Below are 9,095 nucleotides of genomic sequence, written 5' to 3' on the forward strand. Positions count from 1 at the left end.
TTTTGATTTTAAACAGCATCCATCTCGTATTTCTCTTGCAAAAGAATGACATTATTTCTTATTTGAGTTTTTATAAACACTACACCCATGCAAAATAAAATAAAATATTACAAAATGGTTCTCTATCTCACTGTGAAGCGGAGGTAGACTGAGACAGACACCAGACATGCTACCATGGTAGTAGCTAAGGTTGTGCTTGTGGTGCCTAGGGCATATGCCCTGACTAGACCTTTGTGCTGCTAGCTTAACTACATGTAGAGTCACTCCCTAACCCAGTTCTGTCAAAATGATCTCGTTAACTTAAACACTTTTAATAGGAAAGCATCTTATAAACCAAATTATTTTGACAGAGCTGGGTTAGGCCATTGCTCATGCTATTCTTCCAGCAACAGCAATTTTGATTTAAGAGGCTCTTTCAGAGCCCCCCGACATGCTAGCTGTTTGTTTCCAGTCATTCTTTGCCATTCTCAATTTCTTCTTCAATGCAGTTCATTGTCCTCTCAGTTGTGCTATTTGCCTGACTACATCAGAAGCCAGATCAGTGAAATGATGAGTGTAAATAAATAAATAAATAAATAAATAAATAAAAATTACAACAAAGCTCCATTTCAACAAGTCTTTTCCTTTAAGTTTATACCCCAGATCGTTGCACAGATCTAGTTTACAGCCTGGCTGCACAAGCAGTTGCATCAGCACAACAGAAAAGCCCATAAACTACAGGACAATGACAAAGTTTAGAGAACAGCTATGCTGCTTAAGAGCATATGAAGCTTGCCTACATACTTTAGAGAGCAGTGAGACAAACAGTTGAATCGACAAAAATGAGTAGAAGGTAACTTCTGGAAAAGGGAACAAGAAGCTACGGATAGAGAAACTACTTAGAACTCTGGCAGACTCCCAGGATAGGACTCCTAGGCAGTCTGACACAGGCAGATTTATTTAGGGGTAGAAATCTCTCCCAGTGACTTCCCACAGCCAGATGTGCTGTTCTGTTGGCCTCCATCAGGAGGGGGGCTCCTGGTGGCTCAGCCTGCAAGCAGCACACATGCACAGCCAAGAAAGGCTGTAAGTGGCAGAAAGCCAGCCGCCAGCCTCTGGGCCATGCATGTTCCAGGCATGGCCCCAACTCATAATTATACTTTGTAGCTGCTCTAAATTTCACCGGCTCACAGTGATTTTAAGGGACTGTTATGTCACCTGCAGTTAAATGTAACACACAAAAGCATTATTCACACATCCTTTCCCTTGGTCAAGCACCTGAAATTTCAAAGGAAGGGAAAACAAGATGGGAAATATTATGATAGCTCTATCCTACAGTTCAGGGTGACATCCACTTGAACTGTATTTTGTGTTAGAAATCTGCAGATAAGAATCCTATCAATTGGTGCAAATCAAATATTTTTAAGTATTGTGTGGCAGTTTGCTTATGGTCACTGAGAATACCAAATGCAGTTATCCAAAGAACTACTTATTTCAGCTACAATGGTAACAGACTTCATTGCTGTCTTTCTTTTGGTCTTAGAGGCTGTCTTACACACAGAGGGATTCACTGTGCAAAGACATACCACCTAATTTTCTAAGCTTAGTCATGCATTGTTGCTCTTTACAATTTAAGACATTTGAACACTTCTTTGGGTTATTAGGTGAGTTTTTATTCTTCTGTCAAATGTTTAGGCAACGTTCTAAGCTGATGGAACACATATGCTTGCACTAAGGCTACACATACACAAATATATACAAGCAAGTGCAGAAATGCAACGAAATTTATTAGCAGTTTATTACTAGCGACTACTTGAGCTTTAGGGGTACATTTCAGAAACAGAGAGAAGGAAGTTCTTAGTTTCCTTACTTTTCTCCCTTAATAAGAAAACACCACAAACAGTGTTCAGGAGAGGAAGCTACACTATTTGACTAATGCTTTGAGATAAGGAGAAAACAGTATGTACATCACACTGAAATGCATCTCCTTCAACCAAATAATAATTTTGTAACTCATCGCACATTATTCTTTGATTACTTAACATGACAGTTCATCATAGCTAAATCTCATTTATTCTGTTTGTCAAATATTTACTTTTGGGAAATTCCCCTTTTTATTAAGGAGTGCTTAACTTTTATTGGAATCAACAGACTTTATTATCAGGGATATTTTTTGTTATGCTTTGATAGAACCAGAAGGGGCCAACCTTAAAGCTGCCAAGGCTTTGATACTTTGGATATACACCTCCCAGTCTTTGCAGAAGTGTTCACTACTTTACAGGATCAGAAAGCATTTCAATTAAACTAACAAAACAAAACACACACCCTGTGCTGCTGCAGTTCTACTTTCCTAGTACAATTTTTTTTATTACTTGCAATGTGTAGAGCTCAGGAATTCCAGTCATGAATCCAACTGTGCAATACAGCGTGCAGATAGAGGACAAAGGGGCACTAAGTGCTTCACAGAGTTTGCAATTGAAGTAATATGACTAGTTTGATTGCTTTTCTGCATCAATGATATGAGTTTCTGTAATGCTTCAGGTGGATGTGTCTTTTTGTCCATTTTTTTAAATGGCAGATGCTACCAAAAGAACAGGTATTAAAATGACAATATAGCTATTTTAGGACTACTGTAGAACAAAAGGTACTTGTGAACTAGAAAAAAAGAAAAAGGGAGAGACTTCTTTTTGGGTGTATGGGAGTAGATGCCCTACTGATCTGCGTCAGAACATCAGTTCACCTCACACCATCATGCTGAGAAGCTCACAGTGCTTGCTCAAAATAGGGAGAGAGAGAGGAAAGTCAAGATCTGTTTGAACAGCTAATGTGGTTCTGAAAGTTCAACATACCAAAAATAGTCATACCTGCATTGTTTTCATTCTGTAGTAAGATGAAGAAACAAAGACACTTTCATCTCTACCCTTTATTAAAGTGATTTTCCTTGACTAAAATAGAACTGAGTTACGTATAGATTTAATAGTTTCAGCTCATGCCAAACTCATCTCTCAAACAAATGCTCATTTTTATGAGGGTGTATTACATAATTTGAAGACCTATAACATTTTAGAAGGAGTGAGGGGGAAAAAAGGCGAGTTGTGCAAAACATGAAGACAGCTCATAAAAAGGCAAACAGATCGGCCTGTGACTGAGAATTAGGTGTTAACCATGCTCTGCCTAGGGCATCGTTTATCATGAGAGTTTCAGCAGCTGGGATGTGCTTATCCTGTACTTGCTGAAAAATGTTTAAATATTAATGGAGGACATAAATATCTTGCTTTCTAAGCTTCCTTTCCAGTTTTTATATATATATATATATATATATATATATATAAAGCTTTCATTTTCACTGGTTTACTTTAAAGAATGCCAGATATTCTCTACATAATTAAGTAAAATACAGTAATTAAGGAAAAGCTCACAAGTTTTCCTGACAAGTAATCTGATCAAACTAAAAATATAAAACCGTGACTGCTCCTCATGATGTAGTGAAGCTATATAAACTTGGCAGCCACGTACGCAAATGTGTGCATAAGAAAAAAAAAGTTAAAAAAGGAAAAGTGTGAATGTAACTGGACTTTTCTAACTACATACGGCACTGCTGCACAAAGCCTGCTCTAATCTCTTGATGAAACACATGAAGTAAGATGCAAAGGTTTTTAATTTCACATCAATTTCAATGAATTGTATGGGAAGAAGGTTCAGTTTTTTTTGGTTTTATTTGTCTTAAATCTGATTTTCAGAGAAGCATAGAAGTTATAATCTATATAATGCAGACCCCAACAAAAAATTCAGTGGCCTTGAGAAGATCTGATGGTTTGTTCTCAAAATGCAATTGCAGTTGCTACGTTTCATCCATAAGATGGGTTCACACCTGAAATGTTGGCTCAGTTGCAAAGTGCTAATAAGAAACATCATTACCTCAATGCATAAAGTCCATTTGCATTAGCATTTAGGGACTTCAATGATTTTATACATATATATGATTACTTTAGTTACATTTGTATATAATAATAAAAACATGTATATGATTATAATAATCAGTGACTGCAAAGGAAGTGGATTTAAATAGTCATCTGCATTCATCAAACTAGGCTGAGCATTGTTTTCTAAGATACTTCAACTGAACATATAATACATTAGAAGGCTGAAGCTGTGAACTAGCGACTGCAAAGACTGATTGCTTTTGGGATACTCTGAACTCCCACAGTCAGTTGCAAAGACCTGAGCAAGATACACTGAGAAACAAACACCCTTCTTAGCTGGTCTATAACTTAGGCACCACAGGGTTCAGCAGACACTTCTCATAGATGATTTTGCTTCTTCGGATCTAAGATTGGTTCACATTACTAATTTGAAGTCCAAGCCAAAGCACTGATCATCCTCAATTTCAAACAATTTTCACAAGACATATCATGCCCAACACCTTGGAGAATCGATTCTACATAAATTATTGTTGCAACTCATGGATAGAGGTTGCTCTCATTGCTGCAAAGTAGAAATCACTCTTTTGCCTGAAGTCAAGCACTTTAAATTCGATCTATTGTTACTAAACTGGTTCAGAAGTTATCTTTTCATTTCTGCTTGCATGTAATACTTCAGTTCCCAACATTTTTTGGGAAGAAAATTGTATTTATATAGCCAAAATGCCACTGTGCTGCATTTTGTGCCAGCATTTACTTAGCTGAAAAAACGAGAAACATGTTGAGCAGATTCCAGAACAAAAGGAATATGAGGTATATCTGAGGGGGGTCAAAAGATGTATATATCAGTCGAAATCTTAGAGTGAATTGGACTTGACTTTGTTCTATTTCTATCTACTGCTCCAACAGTTATGTTCAGACAGCTATGAAGTAAGCTACCTTTTCTATGGCAACAACACTAAGAAAAATGTTGAGTTTCATCATCTAATTTAATCCTATTGATGTGATTTTATGGTAGCGATGATGCTTAAAGCATTCCAATCTCAAAATGCTATATCATTTCCCTCCCACTGAAAAAATTCTGCTTGCATTATTTTAAACTCATAGTTGAAAGACACTTCAATGATTTTCAGGAATGCAGATGTAACTCAGGTGTATACTGTAAACATGTATTTGTCATTATTAATTACTCAAAGGTCAGATTCTAATGACATCATCAAGGAAAGCACAAAAGGAATGCTGCTTAGATATACAGCATCCTAATGATTATTTGATATGTGATGAAAATACCTGTTTATACTACGTGGCATTGGCAGCAGCTTTATGTTACAGAAAGCATTCATAATCATCACTTGGAGATGTGCAACACCAAGAGATTACAGCATGCATTCAAATCTCTTTTCTGTTCAGATTTTTTTTTCCCCTTGAAAGTCTCTCAACTTTTGAATATGAAATTATCTGTATCAAGGGTCAAGTGGGTAGGTTCCAGGCCCCTCATTTCAGTAAGTGGCTGAAAAAGTCCCAGCTACATTCTGTAGAGCACTTAGGTCTGCCAAAATTAGTTATTTTCAAAGACAGAAGCTGCAACCGTATTTGAAGAAACAGTAAAAATGCAGGGAGTACTTTAAGGAGTAATAGACTTAAATGTATACCTACACTTGGCTGTGCTTTTACCTGCAATAGTTTTACATAATGAAGAAAGGATTTAAGTGTATTTTTTTTTCTAGCAAAGAAGATATCAGTATACACTAATAGTGATGCAAATGTCCAGGTATCAGCTAAGGAATATTTTTTTGTTTTTTGTTTTTTCTTTAAAGGTGCAATATTATCAGAAAGCTGTTAAAGAAAACAGTTGACAAAGAAAGTCAATTTAAACCTGATTGTGGGACTACTTCCCCATTTACAACTCTGGTCTGTACTTCAGCAGCAGGCGCTGGTACGAACAAGTGAGGTATACAGAAAAATCACAAAGTGACTGCCTAAGGAGGACTTCATCTCCCATACAGATAAAGACTCCCTTTTTAATGAAAGGTATAAAACGACTAAATGTCCCACACAGAGGTACCTATCAAAACAGATGTATTTGTTAAGGTGAGACACATTTTTATTGATTTTTCTTAATATTGCAAACAAATAGAAGTTACTCTCTTGGAGATGGTCTGCTCATTTTTAATAATTGCTCACCTGCAAACTCTAAGAACCAACTTTCATGAAATACTTGATTTCTGAATATACAGTAGACCATCAGCTTACAAATGGAAGTTCTTTGCAGCCAGGATACAAGTTTAACAATGAGGGAGTGCTAATAAAGAGCAAGCCTAAGAGAGTTAGCAGAAGGCTGTGCCCAATGTGTACGCAGTGAGGTAGTACAATAAGGTTGAGTGGATGAAAACCTTAGACTAGAATACTATATAATAATCAGTTCCCATCCTAGGGTTTTCTTGTCACTAATATTCAGACAATTAGGCTGGGAGGTGACGCTACAGGGAGCCTTTGGTTTTTGATGTTATTACATTTTATGGGTGTGAAATATGATAATTTCACAAGTTCATAAAAAACTAACTTCTAGCTGCTTAATCATTTCACTTAAGGCAGATAAAATGCACAATGGTGCAATCTTTCCATCTTCCAAATGCATTTATTTATTTATATTTACTGAGAAGCCTATTATGAAGTCACCTCTTGTTCCTACCAGTCTGGTATTGAACGCAGTTGAGGTATACCACTCATACACAAGTACTGCATACTTCTCTCTTCATCCTTATTGCACAGAAACTCTCCAAGAATTTACAAGAGAGAAAGAGTGAAGTTAAGAAAATTCTTTATCTATAGTGGTAGTTATCAGATCTATTCTTTGATTGAAACTGAAGGGAGCAGCTGTTAGCTTCCCTTTTATTTAGCACTAATGTGGTAGATTCAAAACAATGAACAGTTAATGCTATTTGATTTCTTATGCTGCCCCCCAAAAAACATCTGGCGGCAATACTCAGAGACAAATAACTAGACATCTAAGCGATCAATTGGCTGTCTAAAAGCATCAGGTTTTATGAAAACTGTATGAATATTTATTCCTACATTCAGAGGAAAGAAAGACAGAAGCATTTGCATGAAATCGAGTGTGTATGTTTGTGCCTGTCTGAAAGAGAGCAAGAGGGAGAGAGAAGTGAGTGCATGGAGTTTGATACCTGTTGGCAACACAAGCAGGTCTGTGCAAAGCCGTTATGTGCCAGGTTGGATAGATTCCACTCTATTTAGTCTGGTACTAAATGTAAACTGTTTGAATTGAGACAGATTCCAAGCACGACTGAACAGCAATGAACCACAAAGGAATTCCTGCCTATGTTAAGTGGTGTCACCTTCATGGCGGTAGGCACAGTCTGAATAAGGATCTGAATTAATCTCTTCTATAATATCCACAGAGAAACTGCCATCAGTTTTCTATGCTGAAGCTTTGCAGCACTATACCCTGATCCAGCAACTCCCAGGTTTCCCAGCCAAGCACTGCACACAGGTCTGATGCTGTCTAGCAGGGATACTGTCTGACAGATCCGCTCTCCCAATTGGGATGCTGCCACCCAGCAGATACTGTAGCCAAACGGAATCTAAGGATGCATTACTCCTCTGCCTTGCTCAAAGAGAAGATGAAGCATTTAGTGGAACTGTCAGTTTCAGGGGTCGACAGATGCCTGCATCTCTTCTCTGGGAGCCTTGGCAGTGATGTAACTAACGAGCTGCAAGAGCTAAGGGGCTTTCTCCCACTCTGAAGTTTCAGCTGGCTGCATTATCTGTTTAGTCAACCAAAGAAAGGGAAGGAAAACAACTTGTGGGACAGAGATGACTCTTGGCCAGTTAGAGCTAAAGACTCATTCTCCTCTCAGCTTTTAGGAGGCAAAGCAGTGTTTCTAAGACAGTTTCCTCTCCGAAAGTGGGAAAGGAAGGTGTCATACTGTTTCTGTTTATTTATTTATTTGAGGGGTGCAAAGCTTTGGTGGGGGATAGTGGTGATAAATCATGGGGATTTCCCCCCTTTTGACTCTTCAAACCTCCTCCTTCCTCATTTACATATCTAGCTAGTGGGTGATTTCTATTCTCAGCACGAAAACTGCAATTTCAATGCATGAATGCAACCCTGCATCTATTCAACACAGTGAAATAGCCCGAAGATTTATGGTACTAAATAAGAAACCAAGGAGAAGAAACAGGTTCTGTAGCCTTAGAAGCAAACCTCTACAATGCAAAGTCTTCTACATCCTTCATAAGAAAAAAATAATAATAATTAAAGAAAAAAAAAAAAAAAGAAAAAGAAAAAGAGGAGAAACAGCCACACCACCATTCCTCCTCCCAAAGGGGAAAAAAAAAATAATAGAACAAATCCCAACTAGCAATCCTATGACATTTTCATGATTCCAAAGATCAGAGTTAATGAGTCACTCCCGCTCAGCCCAGGATCGCACCTACTAAGGAGGAAGGCACTCGCACGGCGCACCTTGCAGGGACACAGACAGGCACTAAGTCAAAAAGAAATCTATGGAGAGACAGCCCTCCGCCAGCCAGACATAAATAATACTAATAAAATGAATACTCACTCTTTCAAGGACCAAGGAAACAGCCTGCTGGCAGCCTCTTCACACGTGGATTGAAAGGGTGAGGTAAAACAACCATTCGCCAGTCCCTGTGAACAGGCAGGATTCTCCCGATTTTCTTCTCATGCTTTCTGATGCTGGAGGAGATGTTGGTTATTTCGCTTCTCGGGTTTCTGTGCCCGCATGCTCAAGTGCAGTTATTAATTTCTCCCTTTGCACAAGCCAGCGGCAGCAGCACGTCTCCGTGAAAGCGGGGATATTCCACATAAATCCACTAATTCCGGGTCTGAGCGCTCCAACGTGCCTGCCTGCCAAATGTAACTGTGAAGTGATGTGGAAAAGTGAGCTGGGAGCCTCCCCTGACAGCTCTTATTGGGCTGATCTCGGAGGCAGGTCTAGCGCTTGGAAATTCATGTAAGCAGTTTTGGGCGGTTTTTTGTTTTGTTGCCTTTTTTTTTTTCCTCCCCCCTCCCCTTCTCCTTCTCACCCCCCCTTTTACCCAGCCGTTCAGGCGGTAAGCGCACAACTTTTCCACACACCGCCGAGCCCCGCGCTGCTCGGGAGCGCGCTCACCGCGCGCCCGGGCATCTCCCTCAGGCAGGGTGGGAGGGCG

General features: G+C 38.9%; 1 protein-coding gene across 4 annotated transcripts in view; it reads right to left on the bottom strand.

The window, feature by feature from the left end:
• The window catches only part of CDH8 (cadherin 8), a 140,415-nt gene extending 131,383 nt beyond the window's left edge, over nt 1-9,032 (bottom strand). For 3 of the 4 annotated variants that reach the window (XR_011904968.1, XM_072346172.1, XM_072346173.1), the window contains exon 1: nt 8,486-8,613. The gene's annotated coding sequence lies outside the window, so the exon portion shown is untranslated. Of the gene's footprint in view, nt 1-8,485 lie in introns of all 4 variants that reach the window. The other variant, XM_072346171.1, reaches the window with a different exon arrangement.
• Between the last annotated feature and the right edge of the window lie 63 nt (nt 9,033-9,095).

Source organism: Excalfactoria chinensis, chromosome 11 (genome assembly GCF_039878825.1).
Source record: "Excalfactoria chinensis isolate bCotChi1 chromosome 11, bCotChi1.hap2, whole genome shotgun sequence".
Classification (NCBI taxonomy): domain Eukaryota; kingdom Metazoa; phylum Chordata; class Aves; order Galliformes; family Phasianidae; genus Excalfactoria; species Excalfactoria chinensis.